The sequence below is a fragment of the Canis lupus genome, chromosome 1 (assembly GCF_048164855.1).
Source record: "Canis lupus baileyi chromosome 1, mCanLup2.hap1, whole genome shotgun sequence".
Taxonomy (NCBI): Eukaryota; Metazoa; Chordata; class Mammalia; order Carnivora; family Canidae; genus Canis; species Canis lupus.
Window position 1 is genome coordinate 85,817,119 of NC_132838.1, and position 23,222 is coordinate 85,840,340.

The 23,222-nt window shown below is 37.7% G+C and overlaps 2 long non-coding RNA genes across 2 annotated transcripts in view; both read right to left on the reverse strand.

The window, feature by feature from the left end:
* Positions 1-2,732: 2,732 nt before the first annotated feature.
* LOC140639731 (uncharacterized) overlaps positions 2,733-23,222 on the reverse strand; it is a 46,418-nt gene continuing 25,928 nt past the window's right edge. The window contains exons 3-4 of the long non-coding RNA XR_012036344.1: positions 4,160-4,250; positions 2,733-2,969 (exon numbers count right to left, since the gene is read on the reverse strand). This is a non-coding gene — a long non-coding RNA (uncharacterized lncRNA). The remainder of the gene's footprint in view (positions 2,970-4,159; positions 4,251-23,222) is intronic.
* Positions 17,810-20,971, reverse strand: LOC140621150 (uncharacterized). The gene is made up of 3 exons (XR_012020900.1): positions 20,462-20,971; positions 20,263-20,384; positions 17,810-17,905 (listed from the first exon to the last, which is right to left on the reverse strand). It is a non-coding gene; the product is annotated as an uncharacterized lncRNA (long non-coding RNA).

The window sequence follows — 23,222 nt, forward strand, 5'->3', positions numbered from 1 at the left end:
ACCTCTGATTATCTTAATTTAATGAACCATATATTTTCTGATGGAACACTAAGATACGAGCCTTGTTTCACACCCAGCAAATTCTCTGCACCTATTTTCAAAATAGATCTGGAGTTTGACCCCTTCTCACTTGGAGTTCCCTGGTCCAAGCACCCTCATCTCTCTGCTGCATTCTCAGAAGAGCCACTTCACTGGTTTTGCCCCTAGAATCAGAAAACCCAGAAAAGCAAGCTGTGGAAAATGCGTAATTCCCTGTCAAAACAAAAATTTTATTTTTTCCACACTGCTCTTGTCAAGGTCATTGTTGACCTCCACGTTGCAAAATTCAGTGTCACTTCTCATTTTCCTATCTTACAAGTACTGTAGAGGCTGCTTTGAGACAACAGGCTAGAGCAATGGAAACTTGAACAAGGCAAAAAGGAGCCCACAGTGACCCCTTGGTTGAATCTGGCCAGCCCATCAAGTGACCCATCTCAGAATATCCATAGGCCTAAGTGACCACTGGGCTACTTACAACCAGGCACAGTTACCAAAAGAGGGAAAGTTTCATACATCCTCATACCTCCCCCCTTTCTATTTTTTTTTAACATTTTATTTATTTATTAGAGAGAATGAGCACGAGAGAGAGACAGACAGACAGTAGGGGCAGAGGGAGAAAGAGAAGCAGATAACCCCACTGAGCAGGGAGCCCAATATGGGGCTTGATCCCAGGACCCTGGGATCATGACCTGAGCTGAAGGCAGACCCTTAACTCACTGAGCTACCCAGGTGCTTCCCTTTCCACCTTTAAATGCAGCCCCCACTCACCGCCTCCTTGCAGACAGTTTCCTTTAAATGCAGCCCCCACTCACTGCCTCCTTGCAGACAGTTTCCTTTGCTGTCCTGCTCCCTGCTCCCTTGGGGTGTATTCAATACACTTCCTCTCTTTTGTTCTGTCTCTGATGAATCCTTTCACAGTCCATGCCACCAGCATCCACCAAATGGTCATCCCACATTTGGGGGCCCCCATCCAATCAGGAGGTCAGAGCCCTTTACCTTTGGCCTTCTATAGTCTATTCATAGGCACAAACAGAGCAGTCTTTTAAAACAAGTATGTCCCTCGTGATCAAGCCCCCGAGCACCTGTGTTCCGTCCTCCAGCTTCCTTGTCCTACTCCAGCTCTGGAGGCATACTTGCTACTCCTTGGGTACACTACAGCATATTCTCATGGATCTCTTTCCTTGTCTGCTATGTGTATCTCTTAGATGTCCATTTGGTCTCTAACTCACTATATCCCTCTGCATAAAAGTCACCTCGTGAGAGGACACCCGCCCCCCCTCTATCCTCCCCTCTACACATTATGTCACAGGGCTCAGTGTCACTTGATGCAATTTATATTTTGTTTCTATATTCATGGTTAATTTGTTAATTTGTTCCTTCCTCTTTGAAATCTAAGTGTCAGGAGACTAAGACCTTTGTCTGGTTTTGTCCTGCAATGTCCCTGCTGTGTGTGGATCATAGTCACACCTAAATAAACATGTTGGGTGTAATGAAAGAACATATAAGTGCATTATCAAATGATACAGAAATTCTGTTCTGAAACTCTTAGGCATAAACAGTCAGCCCTAATACTATTAGAGTCTCAGCTAGTTTCAAACAGGAAATAAAGGAGCCTCTTGAATAGAATCTCAAATATAATTAAATATTTGCAAACTGTTGATTGGTCTGGATGTGACTTTAAAGCTGAAAAACAAATTAATTCAGAGTTGTGCAATGATCTTTCAGAAAGCTAATGATAAAGAAACCAGTCTTCTGGATAAGTAAGATGGATATAAAGGAGATATCAGTATGTCATTGTGGGTTCAAGCTATATTTTTTGAGTGAAAGAACATAATTATGCTATTAATATTATAATTAGTTTTTTTAAAAAAGATTTTATTTACTTATTCATGAGAGACACACAGAGAGAGGTAGAGACATAAGCAGAGGGAGAAGCAGGTTCTGTGCAGGGAGCCCAATGTGGAACTTGATCACAGGACCCCAGGATCCCGACCTGAGCCCAAGGCAGATGCTCAACCACTGAGCAACCCAGGTGCCCCTACAGTTTGTTTCTTTAATTAATAAAATTGCCTTGAATAAAATCGTGATTGCCAAGTGAATTTCTAACCTCTCCTTTAGAAGGGAAATATTAATATATCAAATTCATGTTGCACAGGCACTGGAAGTACCCTTCGTGATCCTCTCATACAATGGATTTATTTTAGTTTTACAGTTTTGCATTTAGAAACCTCCATATATTTTATTATGTCAGTATCTTTTGAAGTCAACTCTCTAATAAAGCAATTTTGATTTTATCCTGACATCTTGTATTTTTTTTTGTATTTTTTTTTTTAATTTTTATTTATTTATGATAGTCACAGAGAGAGAGAGAGAGGCAGAGACACAGGCAGAGGGAGAAGCAGGCTCCATGCACCGGGAGCCCAATGTGGGATTCGATCCCGGGTCTCCAGGATCGCGCCCTGGGCCAAAGGCAGGCGCCAAACCGCTGCGCCACCCAGGGATCCCTTATCCTGACATCTTGGATGACATTTCAGCAATTGTCTTTTCTTCAACTTTACTTCATTAAATGATTCTCTCCATGATAGTAGTTGAGTGCATTTTCCTGAAGAATCCACCACTTGAATTTTCCAAAAGAGTTAATTTCAAATTTCCATATCCACCTTATTTGACAAACAAAGAAAAATAAACTCTGCTAAAATCAAACAGAAATAAGAGAAGTTTATTGGCTTGAGTAATTGAAAAGGACAAATGATAATGGCTTCAGATAGTGCTTGTTCCAGAAATTCAAATAATAACTCTAGGATCTGCTATGTCTCCATCTCTAGATTCTGTTTTCCTTCATGTTGAGTTGATTCTCAGGTTTCTTATGACAAGGTGTTTTTCAAATTTCTTGCTTAGGAGGAAAGGTGAGTCTCTCTTCCCAGTAGCTCCTGAAAAAGTCCTGAGATTAACTCTGATTGGACACTTTATGAAAATCAATAGCTTCTTTTCTGACTTAACAATGTTTGAAACTAAAGTGGGAAAATATAATCCATTTATAATACAGACAAAACCAAAAAATTTTTAGACCTAAATATAGTACGAATAGAAGGCACAAAAATTAAATTATGAAATACATAAAATAACCTGAATAAGAACTAACTATAGAAATGTTAGTACTTCCAAAATTAATATAAAATGTTATGCAACTCAAATTATAAGCTCAATGAGCTTTTCTATGGAAGCATATAAAATGACTCTAGAATGTATGTAGAAGAAAAAATCTTGAAGAGTAGTCAAGAAAAGTATGAATACTGAACAAGAACAATTAAGAAAACAAAGTGGAAGACTTCCAGATACTAAGATGACTATAAAGTCTCTGCAGTCAATAGTGTGTGATATTGGCACAGAAATACATAAATATATTAGTCACATATAATTCAGTATCCACAAAAAGATCAGTATATATGTGGTTTTAATCTAACTTAGAAAGAGTGGCCAATTTAATAAATGGATGCTAATGTGTTTATTATCCAAAAAGAGATAGAACTGGATCCCTGTAGAACTGTAGGAGGCTATTTGTATAAATCTGGAGTAGGGAATTAGGCTTTTCTAAGTATGGTAGGAATCTCAAAAATCATAAAGGAAACACTAGATGTATTTGATTATTTTTAAATTACATATTTTTGTGGTAAGAGATAACCAACCATAAACAAAATGAAGAGGCAAATTCAAAGACATATTTATAAATTAAGTGTGGAAAAGGTCCTTTTTTTTTTTTTTAGGGTCACCTTAGTGTTTTTACAACAACAGGAGAAATTTCAAACTTTCTTAATCAAATTATTAGACGAATTTCAAAGTTAAAACTTAAGCTTGTATTACCAAAAACCAAACCAAAACAAAAAGCAAACAAAAAACAACCTTTCTAATGAAATGACAGAAAATATGAAATTTAATTCAAGTCTTTATTTTAAAATAAATAAATGCTAAACAGAATGCTATTAGGTGGAAAATAATATGGAGTGAAATAGAGCAAAAGCAGCACAGAAGCAATGGAAAATAATGAGATCTCAAAATGTTCTCGCCCTGATTTTCTTTTCCTGTCGGAAAGACAAAAGTTTGGAAGCGTCAACAGACTTACATTTTGGACCAAGAAGGAATTTTAGAAATGTGAGTCAATTAAGAGAACATCTTTTTTTGCAGTCTCAACTGTTGTGGGGAAAAGTAGCATCCTGAAAAATTCAAAAGGCATATGACACAAGATCAACAGGTATAAATAACCATTTTTACCCTACCTTGAAATTGTGAACAAAACATAGACATTATGATAACTGAGATATATTTTGAAGGCAGAAACTGTTTTGATTAACAGAGAAACCCCTGTAGCATCTCTTCCCAAGGAAACTGAAAAAATATAGTGTTGGCAAAACCTACTTTCTCAGGAGGCCATGGTAACTGTGAGCTATGATCATTTGTATTTGAGGGGAGGTGGCAGAGGGTTGGGAGATCATCCACTTTTGAAGGACTTTAGTGGATGAATGCACTCGATCTGCCCTAGATTCATTTCATTAAGAGAGAATGAACCAGCTCACATTGCCAAAATCAAGTTCATTGAAGGTAACAGGCCAGGGATGTTTCTGACCATCTGCCTCTTTAATAAGGGTATGTTTGCCATCATGATGGCTAAAAGAAAAATATAGAAAACAGCAATTGTTGAAGAGGACATGGAAAAATCAGAGAACTCTTTTAACCCTGCTGGTAGGAGTCCAGATTGATAACGACCCACCATGCTAAAAAATTAGCTGGCAGTTCTCAAGGTAAACATAGGAATGCTTTATGACTCAGCAATTTCAGTCCTATGTTTGTATGGCCAACAGAACTGTTTACCAACAAAGGTCCACAAAAAGGTTCATAGCAGCACCCAAACTAAAAACCACCCAAGTGGCTTCTATCAACAGAGAAAAATAATAAATTGTTATGTATTCACCTAATGGAATACTATAACAATGAGAATGAATGAAATTAAACTGCACAAGCATGGGTAGGACTTGCAAGCACAGTGTGTTATGAAAGGAGTCAAGTTCAAAAGAGTACATGCTCTTTGATTCCCTTATACACAATCAAAACCAGATGAACCAAACAACGGCATTAGAGGTCAGGATAGTGGTCATCATTGAGGCACAGAGATTGAAACCTGGAAAAAGGCACAAAATGATGGGGGAGGGGTTCCAGGATGCTGGTGGTGCTCAGTTTGCAAACATTCAATAAACCTTAAATGCATACTCTGTGCAGCTTTCAGTAGGTAGAGTTTAATAAGAAGTTTCCCAACAAGTTGGTAGTATAAAGCAGAAAAAGATGGGGGAGGGGAAGGGAGCAAGTTGGCTTTCTTTAATTGGAGAGAGTAGTTGAGAAACATTTTTAGCCAAAAACACAAACATCAGCTTCCCATGTATAGAGTAATTGGTTCATATTACCTCACCCAACAGCCTGGGAAAAACAACATCTTTGATTCTTAATTCAAAGCCAAAGGCAAGGGGCACCTGGGTGGCTCAGTGGTTGAGCGTTTGCGTTAGGCTCAGGTCATGATTCCAGGGTCCTGGGATCCAGTCCTAGATCAGGCTCCCCACAGGGAGCCTGCTTTTTCCACTGCCTATGTCTCTGCTTCTCTCTTTGTGTCTCTCATGAATAAATTTAAAAAATCTTAAAACAAAAACCAAAGGCAATTGTTGTTCCTGCTCTAAAGAACAGTTCTGATATACTAAGCTCCATTTCTCAATTTTCTGAAATATGCAGAGTAAGAATATTGTTAACTAAATGCAGATCATCTTATAAAATCGCTTCAACACCCACAACAATTTTAACTTTGAAAGCCTTTTCACACAATATTTTTCCATTGCTTGTCAATGCCCAATGAAGTGGATTGCCAATAAATACTTTGACAATGATTCATCTGAGTGCATGCTGAGTGACTTTATATTCCAGATACTAAGCTAAGCCCTGCTGAGACAGCAGCCAATGTTCTGCCCTCCGAAGGGGTTGAAACTCTCTTCACAATGTGGTGGATTCTAAAGTGCCCTGTACTCACCTGCTCTAAGGTGGCAAAACTCCTTGGCAATTCTAAACAGACAGATGAAGGTCAAAATGCCAGTGGAACAGTTAGAGACACCCCAAGACCCAGCGAGGACTACAAAGTATGGAATGTTTGAAAATGGCATAAAATAGGCCAAATTAGCAGAGAGACGTGAACGAATAAAATCTTAGGGGGAACCTGGGTGGCTCAGTGGTTGAGCATCTGCCTTTGGCTCAGGTCATGATTCTGGGATCCTGGGATTGAGTCTCGCATCAGGCTCCCCAGAGGGGGTCTGCTTCACCCTCTGCCTATGTCTCTACCTCTCTCCGTGTATCCCTCATGAATAAATAAAATCTTAAAAAAAAAAGAAAAAAAAAGAATAAAGATTTATGAGAATGACCAGCTGTGCAAAGAAGTAAATTGCAGAACTATGCAAATACACTTCATCGAAAAAGGACATTCACCCTCTCATAGACTGTTTACAAAAAGGAAATTGCAAAGGAATTTTCAAAGGCACGCCCATTGTATTTGCATGAGAAGGGAGAAGAAGAAGCTTGAATTTTTACAAGCAGTCTTAGAACAATTAAAAATATGTATACATAACTATATATATATATATATATGTATATACTCACACATATACACAATTACCAGTATTTGCCTCTCCCCTAAAGAGCTTCTGAAGTTCGGAATATATTTTAGTCATCTATTTTATGCCTGGCATCTAAAGTGTCTGGCTTAGAATAAACACCTGAAAACACTCATTAAGAGCTAAACAAAGTGGTATGTCAGTGTGGAGAGCTTCTTGATCAATGAATGATCCTCGACTTTTAAGATTTTATGTGAACAGATTTTGTTTCTTATTCTCAGTTTCCAGATTTTGTTTTAATTTAATTAATGCCAAACTTCTATAACCTGGTGTTTTAAGTCAAAGCTCATTTTGCCTAGTTGGCAAGTCTAAGAGCAACCCCCTCTCTAGACCAAATCCATGAATTTTATGACAGATATTTACCATCCTTCAACCTTTCTTCACCCTTGACGTGAGTTAAAGGTGAAGTAGAGTAGGAGACAGGAGAAGTAGAGGGAATTTGTAATCTCAAATAAGTGCAATTCCATATTCAGAGCAAAAGCCTAAACAGAAATAGAGAAAGAAAGTATTTTTAAAAATTTAAGATTTTATTTATTTATTTCAGAGAGAGAGAGAGAACACATGCACACAAGTGCAGGGGAGACAGGGAGGAAGAGGGACAAGCAGAGTCTACGCTGAGCACAGAGCTCAAGGTGAGGCTCAGATTCCAGGAGCCAAGGATCATGACCTGAGCTGAAACCAAGAGCTGGATGCTCAACCAACTGAGCCACCCAGGTACCCCCAAAATTGTGTATTTGTCAGCATTGTATCCACATCACAGCTTACTCTTCCCATTTTACAACAAAAAACAAAATCAATAAAAATATACATACACAATCCACAAGATACTGAATTTTGTGCTTGTTATCTCTATGCATGATTCATGGAATGCTACTATACTGGTTTATGCTGCTGTATTCTATTATATAACTACAACATAATAACATTTGTCTAGCATCTCATTTATAAGCATTAAGTTCTTTCCTATTTTTCAGTAGTTGAAGAAAGAAAGCTGGAGTGGATGATGCATGTCTTCTTGTGCATGCGTGTGGCCATTTCTCTAATGGAATTGCTGACTATCAAGTAAGTGTATGTTCAAATTTATTAACAATTTCCAAGTTTCTTATTGGTTGTACCCTTTACATCCTGAACAAGAGGGAATGCAAATTCTCACTTCTCCAAATAGTCACCACCATTGAACTGTCAGGCTTGTAAATTGTGACCAGTCTACTAAGTGAGAACTTGTCATTTAGGGTATTTTAATATGTATTTCACTGATTATTACTGAGGTGAGTGACTTTTTCATGTTTCTTGAGTTTTCCTTTTCCTTTTTGATTTTCTTTACTATAAACTTTACTCATTTGTGGGGAATAAGGAAAGGGGGTACTGATGATCTTTTTCATACAGATTCAAAGAAATTCTTTTTAATTCTGGGTACAGTTCCTCTTTCTGTTATACGTGTTGCCAACACTCTGTGGCTTGTTTTTGCTTTTTGTTTGTTGAGACTTTTGTAGAGCAGAAATTCTAAATTTCAATGTAATAAATGAAGTAGTCATTTTTCTTATGGATTGCATTTTCTGTACCTGGTTTAGGAATATTTTCCTTCTTTTTCTAAGTATATTTTCTTCTAAACATTTCAAAGTTTGGCTTTTTAAATTTAAGCTTTAATCTACCTGAAATCGATTTTCTAGATGATGTAACTTTGGGATGTTTTTCGATTATTTTGTATACACTTAGATGATTTCCCTCAACCCATCCTATATATTACCCCTAGATTTCTCGCACTCTGGTGGTGGGATGAGAGACTAAGAAGCCAAATTCTAAGCTCTTTATCCTTATTTTGACTAGAAACATGATTTTCTATATTAAGATGCTGCAAAATTTTTATGTGAATTAAAGAATGTATGCTTCAAACCGCTACCAGCATGGAAACTATACAAGTTTTGAATTGACTTTGATAGAGCTGTTCATCCTGGATTAAATTCTTATCAGCAGAGTGATCTTATATATATTACTTCATCTTTCTGAGCCTCCTTTTCTACAAAAAGATACTATCAGTAACTATTCCATCATTTGTGTTAAACTAACAATCTAAAAATGCCTACTACATTGCCTGACACAGAAGATATTCAAAGACTACTAGAGCTTTTGTCTTTGGCAGTGCAACAGCAGTAGCTTGAGAAAAGTAGAGCAAATCAAGATGAATGCTTCTTTCTCTAATTTTAACAAAACATGGTGACGAGAATGAGAATAAATACCCTAGATTTTGGAAAGCAACAAAGTGAATATCTGTTGAGGTTATATGACCAGCTTTCTTCTGTGGGATCTAAGGTTGGTCTTGAATAAAATAAGCATTTTTACTTTCGTCCTCCCTGGCAGGGGTTTATCCTAGGGTAGAAAATTCAGAGGTTATTCCTGGGGCAAGGGTCAGAAAGTAAACCCCCTCCCTCTCTCTAGGACTGAGAGAAGGCTAATTTGTTTCTTTGTTTTACCAGTCTCAGAGTGTGCAAAAGCTGAAGTGAACAGTTCTAACTGGGATGGGGGCTGGGGGCACTGCACCTGTCCATCCGGAGCAGAGAGAGCAGGGAATTGGTTCAGGATGAGGTCCTGGGCATAGCCTGGGCTTAAGCAGCAGGTGACAGGACTTGATTTTTTTTGCAGGCAGGGTGGGGAGTGGTGGGTGCTGTTATTTCCAATATGCCCAAACCTTCAAGTAAGCATTCTTTAGAATTACCAGTAACTCTTGGCTGTGCCATTGAAAAATAAGTAAATCCCAACACTTATCCTTGGACATGAACATTTCTGGAAGAAAATAGTGATGACTTCTCTCTATCAAAGTGGGCAGAAGAAGCAACAGATGCTACTAGAAAACCCAGTGTTTCGGTGAAGTCGACAACATGGTCAGCTACCAATAAGTATGTGCGTTGACAAGACAACGAAGTTGGAGTGGGAGAAACACAGTGACTTTCTGGTTTTTTTTTTTTTAATTTTTTTTTTTAATTTATTTATGATGGTCACACAAATTGAGAGAGAGAGAGAGGCAGAGACACAGGCAGAAGGAGAAGCAGACTCCATGCACCAGGAGCCTGACGTAGGATTCGATCCCGGGTCTCCAGGATCACGCCCTGGGCCAAAGGTAGGCACTAAACCACTGCGCCACCCAGGGATCCCACACAGTGACTTTCGGAACACATTTGAGTTGTTACCCTTGGACAGTTTCCTAGATGCCTAGGACATACTTTGACACTGGTTCTGGGGAGAGTAATAGAGGGGCTAATGTCTAGGTGGGGTCTGGGGCCATAAAAATGTAAGGGAAAAAAAGGCTTATTTGAGGAGACCTGTGTTATCTTATAGCTTAGACAAGTGTGGGAAGACTGAGCAGATTTTCAGACTGAGACGTAGGGTACAAAGTAGAGATTAAACTGTGAACAGACAAGCCAGAAATAATATCCAAACTAGAAAATCTCAGACACTTCCTTTCACTAACCCTTTTCCAACTAGATCCATGAATCAAGGAAGAAACACTTATTGTCTACTACATGCCTAAAGTAGTACTGGACATTGTGGATACAACGGGAAGCCAAGCAGACTTGTGTTTGTGGAGCTTGCAGGGGATTTGGGGAGGTGGGCATTAAAAGGATGAATAAAACTGGTATTGGGACAGGGAAGGAAATATGACCACGAGAGCACAAAATGACCCCAGCCCGGTGCAATACCCACCTGATAGAAATAAATGTCACTATAAAGTCTGGAAAATAGGAAATTCTGTTTAGTAAGCGCACTTTAAACATTGAAAACTCAGAAAGGCTTTTATTAAGATTCATTATAATATACTTTTTGGAATTTGGTTTTCTCTCTTAGCTGGAAAATCCATTCATGCAACACGCTTCTGTCCACAGGAGTAACGGCAATGGTATGATGTTTATGTGTGTAGCTTCCTAGTGGGACGGCCTTCTAGGCATAGTGAGTTGAAGTAAACAATAATACTTGAAGGAAAGAAGACCTATAAAGTTTTATGATTTTTATTTATTTTGGCTCTCTTAGTGTTAAAAATGCATGTGATAGAGAATCAACTGCCTGCATCCTGAATTTTTACCCTTATGTTAGGAGAAAGCCAATGGTGTACTACCTATAGAACATTTGTTTTATAGCCTGTGAGGCCATAAAACAACTCCCCTAGCTATTTCTGATTTAAGATGTACCTACTCTGGTGCTTTTTTTGTTTGCTTAAAGTATGAATCTTGGATTTTGTGGGGAAAGTCCTGTGTGAATCTGAAACATCAAGGTGTATATCCACATGGTTTGAGGCCTAGAAGCATCTGTAGATTTTACAGCCCAATTAATAATTATGTAGGTAGTAAAATCCCCTTCTGCCTCTCAAAAGTGGTTCTGATTTCTGACCCTGTTTTGTGGATTGATATCATACTTTAATTATTGGTTTAAATGAGATAAAATTAGAGAATTGCAATATAAGAATATATAATAAATGCCTTCCTAAATTTTGGTGCAAAATTTCTTCTTTGAAAATCACTTGAGAATGGACACATTCTGTGCCTGCTCACATCATGCAGTGGATAATGTTTCTAGGCTGATCTTCATCTTCATAATGTGACAAAGAGCCCTGAAGGGTTGTAGCTACAACAAGAAAGGCAGGAAGTTATCTATATAAACTTGGGTGTAGCAGGATATCTAATTCTTATAATTCTGCCTTTTTACTTCATATATAATGACTTCTGGGTCTCCACTCATCTTGGATTATCACTGATGCATATACCCATATACTACCAACTGCTCTATATTCATAAAGAAATCTGTATTTGGTTTCCAGATGATTAAAGTGTTGATGTTAATATAAGTTATTTCAATATAAAATTTTGGTACACTGCGCTTGTCACTTCTGATTACAATGTATAAAATATATTACTTCCAGGTAAATACATATAATTAAAAGTAACTCATTTTTACATATTAAATGACCGGGATCCCTGGGTGGCGCAGCGGTTTGGCGCCTGCCTTTGGCCCAGGGCGCGATCCTGGAGACCCAGGATCGAATCCCACATCGGGCTCCCGGTGCATGGAGCCTGCTTCTCCCTCTGCCTGTGTCTCTGCCTCCCTCTCTCTCTCTCTCTCTGTGACTATCATAAATAAATAAATAAAAAAATTTAAAAAAAAAAATGACCAAGAAAACTTATTGCTATTTTGCTTTTAAACTTTCTGCTCCTTGCTTTATGTTTCTAAAAATAGATAACATGTAAATGTATGAATTATACAAAAAAACTTAATAATACACTATTTAATTACACCTTAGGAGCACAGTAAAAGTGAAAATTAGCATTTTACAATACAATGTGTTAAAAGTATAGAATCATATTTGCTTTATTGCTTAGAAAAAAACAACACAAACAAGAGGTTAGAAAAAAACAATTCTTTAAAGAGAATACCAGATAAATAGATTCCTGTAGTGTTTTAGTCATCCCTATTATTGTTGAGTATACAGAAGATTTGACAGTTTTTTTACAGAAAAAAATGTAAGAATAGTCTCAATTTGACATGCTGTCATGGGAATAATATAAATAATTTCAAAAGCTTTTACAAGAAAGGACAAGTAATCCAATTTATTTATTTCCAAGGATAATGCTGGATTTATATATATTTGGAATGAAAGACCCAGTCTTGACACTAATTCTCAATGTCTCTGATTGTTTTAATTTCTCTGCTTCCCTTGCTATGTCCTAGTCCAGAGGTCATTATCTAGAGCCACTCTTCCTCCATAGCCCTCTGTATTTGCATTAGATCTCAGATAAGCTCCTCTCTTTCAGGTTGATTCCAATCAAGTCCATTATAATACGGCTCTCCTTAACACTTCATCTGAAATACATTGTCTTTCAAACTGTCCATTTTTTGTTCCTTATATGCCTTAGCTCACTATCAAATTCAGTTAAAAGGCCACATACTTGGTGTGAGGTCCTACTGAAAAATATTTTTTAGTTGCTTTTTTTTTTTTTTTCTTTACCCATAACATGTTATGGACTGAATTGTGCCCCCCCCCCCAATATTGAAGTTCCAACTCCTGGTATCTCAGAATGAAATTATACTTGGAGATGAGGTACTTAAAGATATAGTTACGTTAAAATGAGGCTCTTAAGGGGAGGCTGTAATCTAATATGACTGCTGTCCTATTAAGACAAAGGAGACACACCAGGATTGTGTGCATATAGAGAAAAGATCACATGAGAAAACAATGAGAAGGTAGTCATCTACAATCCAAGAAGAGCAGCCTTGAGAGAGACTTAACCTACTGGCACCTTGGTCTTGAACTTCCAGCTTCCAGAACTGTGAGAAAATAAATGTCTGTTGTTGATGCCACCCAGACTATGGTATTTTGTTATGGCAGCCCTAACAAAGCAATACACATGTGCATTTAGCAGGTGAGAAGAAATCAGTAACATTGTAAAAAAACACACACCAATTTGCCCTGAAGCTAAATTATTAATACAGAAAACATGAGGGCCAATATAAAGAAAGGATTTTGAAGAAATCTGCCCTCACGTCCTTTTCTCTACCTTTCTAGATCTAGCACAGCTCATTTCTTATCACCATTAAATGTTCTTTGCTGCTCTAAGAGACTCTAGGTCTCTTCTCTGAACCTCTCTGAGCATCATTTCCTAGACCAGTGAAAAGAAATATATTTAATACCAGAACCTTGATCTTATTCTGAACTCTATACTTAAAACAAATATAAGTGCACCTCTCCACTGGAAGCTGTAGACAGAGCCCCATACAGGCTGTCCCAATCCACCATCCATCTTTCCCTTTTCTGCTCACAGTGACTCAGTGACATCTGGTTGACCACCACATGAGACATGTGCTTAAAACCCCTGAATTGCATCACATTTCATTATTTTTCTTAGAATGTTCTCATGAAACAAGGTCTCATATTAGTACTGAGGCTATGCTACACACTTCAAAAAAACACTTCCTATGTTAGGACAATAGACAAGGACAGGAACTAATAGAACAGTTTAGCGGGATAGGGTCTTCAAATTGCTTGTCGAATGAATTTCAACCCCATTAATTTTTCCGAGTTAAACAAGAAATCTTCCACCCAGTCTGATAATCTAAGAACACAAACAGAATAGGGTTCTGTTTGGAGTTGATACGTTTTGGCATCATGGGTAAGTTGCATGTGGGTGTTCAATCCATTTAAGATCCGGGACATGAGAAAATGCTCTGCATCACTTGCCATCAGGGAAATACAAATCAAAACCACAATGAGATACCACCTCACACTGGTGAGAATGGGGAAAATTAACAAGGCAGGAAACCACAAATGTTGGAGAGGATGCGGAGAAAAGGGAACCCTCTTACACTGTTGGTGGGAATGTGAACTGGTGCAGCCACTCTGGAAAACTGTGTGGAGGTTCCTCAAAGAGTTAAAAATAGATCTGCCCTACGACCCAGCAATTGCACTGTTGGGGATTTACCCCAAAGATACAGATGCAATGAAACGCCGGGACACCTGCACCCCGATGTTTCTAGCAGCAATGTCCACAATGGCCAAACTGTGGAAGGAGCCTCGGTGTCCATCGAAAGATGAATGGATAAAGATGATGTGGTTTATGTATACAATGGAATATTACTCAGCTATTAGAAATGACAAATACCCACCATTTGCTTCAACATGGATGGAACTGGAGGGTATTATGCTGAGTGAGGTAAGTCAATCGGAGAAGGACAGTGTATGTTCTCATTCATTTGGGGAATAAAAATAATAGTGAAAGGGAATAGAAGGGAAGGGAGAAGAAATGGGTAGGAAATATCAGAAAGGAGAAGAACATGAAGACTCCTAACTCTGGGAAATGAACTAGGGGTGGTGGAAGGGGAGGAGGGCGGAGGGTGGGGGTGACTGGGTGACAGGCGCTGAGGGGGGCACTTGACAGGATGAGCACTGGGTGTTATTCTGTATGTTGGCAAATTGAACACCAATAAAAACTAAATTTATTATTAAAAAAAAAAAGTTAAGCTCCGGGATATTTCTTCAGCCTAAGCCACTGAACTGATGAAAATACATATCTCATTTCGTCATTATCTTCTGTGAGACACTTCCAGAGTCCCGTTCCAAATATCAACATTTTGTTCTCAAGACTTTCATTCCCTATTTTCATTTATAAATCTCTGAGATCTGAATAACTTGGGATTATCCCAAATAATTCTGTATAAAATAGACAGAAGTAAAATTTTAAAAGGAAGTTACTTTGATCACTTTTACCTTTGCTGCCATTTCACAATAATATTGTTTTGTTCAAGTTTGGCATATCCGTTATAGATTTTATGCACACATGCACACAATATGTATGTACACATTATATATGTAATATGTATGCAATTATGGAGATATATAATTATACATATATAATTTTTATGGATATAAAGTCATTTTTTCTTTTAGTTTATTGACGAGTTTCGTTACTATAAAGATTTAGTATCTATACCTAATTTTCACTAAAATGACTTTTGAATCATTAGTGAATGAAATATTTGAATGTTTATTTCAATTTTTTAAAAAAATGCTATGTTAAGACTTCCACAAAATTATCATAAGCATATTCCAAAATTGTGGTATAAATGAAAAGTATCTCCTCAATCTTCTTTGTTCTAAGCAAATTGAGCCAGAATCATGAGACTGAGCCACACTGTGGTGCAAACATATATAAGAAATGATCTTTCTACATCATCACAGAGAGGAGCCAGGTTTCTAGAAAGCAGTCATATTGAGGGAGTTCCACACAGCTCTCAAAGTGTTGTGCATCTGGTTCTCTCTTTTCCCTCCACCTTTTGTTAACAGGCACCATATTTAGCTTATCTACGACAACTAATGCTAGCATGTTTCCTAATACATCCCAAGCCATACATTGGGGACCCACTGGACTTTACAAAGTTACCGGCCTCTTGGTGTACAGATATTACTCTTCTGTCTAAGAGAAAAAAAATGTTTCTCTTTGCACTGGATACCACAGATCTAGAGACCTGCAAATCATGCTCAATCCTCCAATAAATTTCATTATACTTTCATAATCTTTTAAATGTAGATCATTTTTGCTAATATTTAAAAATCAGAAGATTCAGGCAGCCCGGGTGTCTCAGCGGTTTAGTGCCGCCTTCAGCCCAAGGCCTGATCCTAGAGACCCGGGATCAAGTCCCACATCAGGCTCCCTGCATGGAGCTTGATACTGCTCCCTCTGCCTATGTCTCTCTCTCTTTTTCTCTCTCTCTCTCTGTGTCTCTCATAAATAAGTAAAATCTTTAAAAAAATAAATAAAAATCAGAAGATTCCACATGAAAATCTACATTTCCAAGTTCTGTTTTTTTTTTAAAGATTTTATTTATTTATTCATGAGACACACACACACACACACACACACACAGAGGCAGAGACAGAGGCAGAGGCAGAGGGAGAAGCAGGCTCCATGCAGGGAGCCTGATGTGGGACTCGATCCTGGGACTCCAGAATCATGCCCTGGTCCAAAGGCAGGTGCTAAACTGCTGAGCCACCCAGGGATCCCCCCAAGTTCTGTTTTATAATGGAAAGAGCTGATAACATAGGGATGATGGCCTGCTCATCAGCAGTTTATTAGGCTGGATTAGAGAGAACAGACGACTTCTTCCCAATGTTTCAACGAGTACAATTCTCTCATTTTGGGTATTTTCCACTGCTCAGTAAGTGCTTGAGTTTGTGACATCTGTTTTAGGTTAAATATGAATACTTTCTCCATTAATATCCAGCCTTCAGTTACATACTTATTTAGCTTAAACAAGTGACTCCATGCAAACAGCATTTCTTTATCAGCACCTGTGTTAGCTCTGTTTGTTTGAACATGACTTAATATTCAATATAGTCACAAGTGCTTGGAATCCTAGAGCCCTTGGGATACTTGAGCTTGTACTCACTGAGAATCAATGCCATTAAATTTATACTTACTGTATTTCTTCTTATATTGAGTTTAAAAATGCTTAATTTTATTTACTACAGTCACCAGGTCTAGAGAATGGAGGTATCACTCTCACTGATGGTAAGTTTTGCAGTGGGACAGTCCATGCAGTATGTTCCACCGTTTTGTTGGTTAGAGAGATTGTGAAGATGTGCTTAATAGCACTGAATAAAATTACCTGCCTCTCTAACAGCCTGGAGCATGAGACATTAGTAAGATGAGATCTTGGATGAAGATGGAGTTGCTGTACAGGGAAGGAGCTGTATATAGAGCCTGCTGGGTACCTAAGAATGCAGGCTCTACTAGTTTACTAGAAACATCATGCCCAGACCACATGGAGCATCTATTTTCCATTAAACAGGATTTAAGCATCTAGATGTGAGTCCTGCTTCTGCTGTCTGCTGAACATAGGATGTTAAGCAAGTTGTTTAGCTTGGTTGAAAGTTTCTTCATCTACAAAATTGGGATGATGATAGTATGGAGTTATTGTTGAAAGTCAGATAAGGTACTTCAGGATCTGGTGCCCAGCACATAGTAGGGGTCCATGAGTATTATCTGCCAATCTCATAATCCCCACCTCACCCCACCAGCACCCCATCATCATCCTTGCTTACACTACGTGAGGTACTTTCACTCAGCCTGCCTGTTAGTAGTTGATATGAGTGAGACTCTATGACATTTTTTTCACAAATATTTATTGAGTGCCTACTATGTGCCAGGCATGGACTTAGATTTGTCTACGGGGTAGACAAAAAAGCAAACAAAAACAGAAAAAAAAAAATCCCTGCATAATGACTTACGTTCCAGTGGGGGATTTCAGGCTACATTTTCAAATACCAGTGGGCCATACTTGCAGAGAATGAGCCCATGACATCTTTGGTTTGCACTTCTGGCAGTGAGCCTTTTTTGAAATTAGATTGCCCTGAATGAATTTATATTAAGACTTTCTCTTTCCCAATATCAGTGAGGGAAGAAAACTGAATTTCTTTCCAGTTTAAGAGAAACAGAAGGAATGAAGTTTGATTAAGAAGAATGTAAATCTTTCCCAGATTAATAAAGAGTAAATAAACAACCAAAAAAGTTTTGTCTCAAGAAATAATTTTGGTGACTTATTGATTATGATTTATTTAACACATGCTAATAAAGGTACAAGACTTCCTGGGAATAAAATAGCCATTCTGAACGGTGTCTTCTGTGGTACTATAGGAAAGCAAAATACAGCATTACAACACATCCCATAAATTCAAACAACTCATCTCTAAACTGCCTCCCACAGCTCACAGACTATTTTTAATGTCTTTTTCTTACTATAATAATGATATGACATCTGTATAAATCTCCATTCTTTCATTAACTGATATATATGTATATATATCCACCTGTTGTCAAATTAGTAATTTATTCTTTTTCTCATACTTATCAAACATATTGAGCATTTAATATATTCAAGGTATTGCTATGAGCTAAAATCTCAGTGGAAAATTATCTCAATGTTTCTATGACAGAATTGGCCATAGAGGATACATCAAATCACATTAGGGCACTATTAAGAACATTATAAAGCACTTTCTGTGTACCCCATGGGTTTTTGGCTTTTATGAACAGATTAGAAAAATAACACATAACATCTTTTAGTACTTGATAGGAGGAGCAGTGGAATTGAAACTATGAAATCTGAACTCTAGACACTGAGATATTGGGAAAATGTCATATCTACTCTATGATTTCATCTTCTACCTGTGAAATGATGTAGATTATGTTGGGTGATCTCTAAGTTGCCCCTAGAACAAATATTCTATTTGTTAATCTCATACTCAGACTTCTTTATGTAGACTGTACACTTTTCCCTTTATACCTCTGCAATTATACATGAATTAGATTAGATCTGCTTGTTTCCATCTGGGACTCCATAACTTCCTGACTGGCCCTCACACTCACTTCTCAGAAGAGAAGCAGTGATATTTCCATTTGATGAATTTGAGGAAAGGCACTGGACCCATTTGGCTCAGCCACTTCTGAGTTCTTTCTTTTGATTAGCCAACTGTAGAGAAGGTACATATCATCTATAATCACTAATGGGCTGTGCTTGGAGGAGCAGATTTTATACTCCCAGGGGAGATTGAGTGGACAAGTATGTCTGATTCAGGTGAGAACTATGAGCAAGTCTACTTGCTCTGGCCCTATGATAAATTGTGCAAACTAGCTCTGATTATTAAAATGCTAATATTTGAATCTTTATCTAATCTATGTTCAACCTACAGCTAGTACTGATCTTGGCCAAACAATATGGACATGATTCATTGGGTGCCCTCAAAACACAACAAAGAGGAAGGCCAAATAAATCTATTTTTTAGAAGGATTACCTCCTCCTCTGCACAGTGACTTCCCTATCTCAGTATATTCCTGTCCACATACCCTCTGTGGATTCAGCTGCTCAAATTCTATTCTACATAAAAAACCTCATGCTCCTATTTTATGGAAACCTGGCATATAAAATTTGATTTCACCAATATTAAAATATAAAAGTGACTACTTATTCTAAAGAAGGATTCAATATATAAATGCATTAAGTATAGGGTTTTTCTCTCTATTTATATAATCCTGGTTAAAGATGACATTTGTTTCAGCCAGAAAGATGATCTGAAAGAAAGGGTTGCTGTGGACAGAGAGCATTGTGTGTGAATATGGAGAGAGAGCAGCTACAAACACCAAATGAGGGGCTGTGCTGCTCATTGTCCGGCCTTGACTCTGCTCAGCTTGTGGTCCAGTGGACCCCTCGGCTGAGGGCTGAGGACACTATACACCTTTGTGCCCATTAGCACATAATTACAGAAGCTTCCTGGAGTGAAAGACATTCCTATTCCTTCACTGTTTAAAGATGCAAAGGGGAAAAGCCCCAAGGATTCATTTTTTAACTTTAATCATGTGAAGTGGAAAGAAATTCAAACTACCAGAACTTTGTTTCTCTGCATTAAGATTCAATAAAGCCTCTCTGAGCTGGAGAGTCTGGCATGCTTTAGCCAACTTTAAGATGTCTACAAGTGGATGCTCTGTTTATTCTATTTGCGGCAACACTGTCTCCCTTAGTCTATCACCCAGCAAAATTCTAAGCTACTGAATATAAAGCTACATCAACAGGTGGCTATAACCACTCATAAGAGGAAGTAAAGTGAATTCACTTATGGTGTGAGTTCACACTTTGTAGCCAAATATATATTGTTGCTAGATTATCTATTGTTTGAAATTTCTGTATCTTTCTCTTCTCTTACTTAGTTCATTTATGATGAAAGTTAGTGGTATCATAGTTTAGTTATGAAAAATATTCACACACACAAAAAAGAAAAATATTCACAAGTTTGCCTTCATTCTATGTAAATACTTCAGTAAAGAGTTTCAAAATAAAGTAAAATTAGATTAAAATAATATTATAATGATGTTAAATAATATTAAAGTGATGTAACAGATTTTTAAAGCACTTGAAGTATTCTAATGCCTTAGATTCCTCATGCCCCTACCTCACCGTCAGTTGCTATTTCAGGGGAGACTCAAATGCTTACCAGTGTGGAATAGCCAAAGGAAGAAAAGGGGCATATCTGAATATTTAATTTATGGAAGCTTCTGTGTAGGGTATAATTTTCCTGTGTTCAAATCTGACTGACTCCCAGCCCCAAGTTTTCACCTGAAAGAAATGTATTATCTTAATTTAATAAGAAAAATCATTATAAGAATTACATTCGTAATCTGAAAACATTTTACCTATTTCTCTTGAAATTTGGTTCGAATTTCTGGATAGTACATCAAAAAAAAGAAAACCCCAGAATAGAAATATTGCTATTGTTTCAAGCCCTGAAAAAGAAATGAGACAAAGTCTCTCTTAGCAAATTGCTATCTTCAATTTACTTTATATTCAAGCACTTAGAAGTAGGGGAAAGTGATATCAATATAACCACACACTAATATGATCACGGTAAAATAATTATTATACATTAGAGTTTCATTCTAAATACAGGCATAACTTCTCACCGATTGGGATAGCCACTATCAAGAGAACAGAAAACAAGTGATGGTTGGGATGTGGAGAAACTGAAACCTTTATGTACTCCTCCTGGGATGGTAAAATGGTGCAGTCACTATGGAAAATAGTAGGCAGATTCTTCAAACAATTAAAAAAAAAAAAGAATTACTATGTGGATCCAACAATCCCACTGCTGGGTACAGATCCAAAAGAATCAAAAGTGGGGTCTGGAGAAGGTATTTGCACACCCATGTTCATTGCAACATTATTCACAATCCAGGGGGGTAGAGACAACTCAAATGTCTATTTACTGATGAATGGATAAGCAAAGTGTGGTCTACACTTACTGTGGGATGTTATGCAGCCTACAAAGGATGGGAATTTTGTCACTTGCTGCTACGCAGATGAACCTTGAGGACACTCTGCTAATTGAAATAAACCAGTCACAAAATGACAAATACTGAATGTTTGCACTCATATGAATTGTCTAAAGTGGTCAAAGTTATAGAAACAGAAAATAGAAAGGTGGTGGCCAAGCGGTAGGAGTGGAGTAGGAGAATTGAGGTTTAATAGTCAAAACCGAGTTTCAGTTTTGCAAAAAGAAAAAGTTCTAGACATGAATAGACATTTCTCCAAAGAAGACCTATGCATGGTCAACAAGCACATGAAAAAATGTGCTTGCCCTCAGGGAAATGCAAATCACTTGCCATCAGGGAAATGCAGATCAAAACCACAAAGAGATACCACCTCACACCGGTGAGAATGGCTAAAATTAGCAAGACAGGAAACAACAAATGTTGGTGAGGATGTGGAGAAAGGGGAACCCTCTTGCACTGTTGGTGGGAATGCGAACTGGTGCAGTCACTCTGGAAAACAGTGTGGGGGTTCCTCAAGAAGTTAAAAGCAGAGCTACCCGATGACCCAGCAATGGCACTACTGGGTATTTACCTCAAAGATGCAGATGTAGTGAAACGCTGGGACACCTGCTACCCCCATGTTCATTGCAACAATGTCCACAGTTGCCAAACTGTAGAAGAAGCCCTTTGATAGATAGATGATAGAAGATGTCCTTTGATAGATGAAAGGATAAAGAAGATGTGGTATATGTATACAATGGAATATTAGTCATCAGAAAGGACGAATACCCACCATTTGCTTCGGCATGGATGGAACTGGAAGGTATTATGCTGAGTGAAGTAAGTCAGTCGGAGAAGGACAATCATCTTATGGTTTCACTCATACGTGGAATATAATAGTGAAAGGGACTCTAAGGCAAAGGAGCAAAACTGAGTGGGGAAAAATTAGAGAGACCATGAGACTCCTAACTCCAGGAAACAAACACAGGCTTGGGGAAAGGGAGGAAGGTGGGGGATAGGGTGACTGAACGACTGGCGCTAAGGAGAGCACACGATGGGATGAGCACTGGGTGTTATACTATATGTTGGCAAATTGAACTTATTTATTTATTTTTTAAAGATTTATTTATTTATTTATTTATTTATTTATTTATTTATTTATTCATGAGAGATACACAGAGAGAGGCACAGACACAGGCAGAGAGAAGCAGGCTCCTTGCAGGGAGCCTGATGTGGGACTTGATCCCGGGACGGGATCACACCCTGAGCCAAAGGCAGATGCTCAACCGCTGAGCCACCCAGGTGTCGCCAGCAAATTTAATTTAAATAAAAAAAATTTTTAAGAGATCTATGGCACAATAATATGCATACACTTATCACTACTGAGCTGTACACTTTAAAAAGTTTAAGATTATATATTTAATATTGTGTTTATAATTGTTAAAAATAAAATTAAAAAATAAAAATATATAGCCGTTACTTATAAGACAAGTGAAAATATTGGGAATATATTAGATTTTGTTAATACTAATTTATAATGTCCTTTTAAAGTTTTCAAATTCATCCTTTAAACAGAGTATCTTCATTTTTGAGATGATCTATACATCAGCTAGATGTTTTTTTCTTTGTTGAAACCAAAGCAAGTAACTCTGTACATCAGACTTCATCTTTTTCTCAAGAGTAGCTTTAACATAACATCAAGGAATGGGATCAGTTCCCAGAAACTTGACATTCAGCAATGCCACATTAAAAAGCTTTTTTAGATTGCTCAAATTGTACATTCACCTCTAAGAGGACCTAATATCAAAATTAATAATGTTATCAGTGTTCAGACACTTGAGTGGCTCAACGGTTAAATGTCTGCCTTCAGCTCAGGGCATGATCCTGGGTTTCCGGGATTGAATCCCACATTGGGCTCCCTGCACAGAGCCTGCTTCTCCCTCTGCCACTGTCTCTGCCTCTCTCTCTGTGTGTCTTTCATGAATAAATAAATAAAATCTTTTTTAAAATGTTATTAGTGTTTTCTACTATATCTTACAAAATCTAGTAGCAAAAATGAGGTTCGATATCAATATATTTTATTTCTAGGTTTTTATGATGATGATGGAGATATAGATATTGACCACTTCTTTGCCGTGGCGTCTAG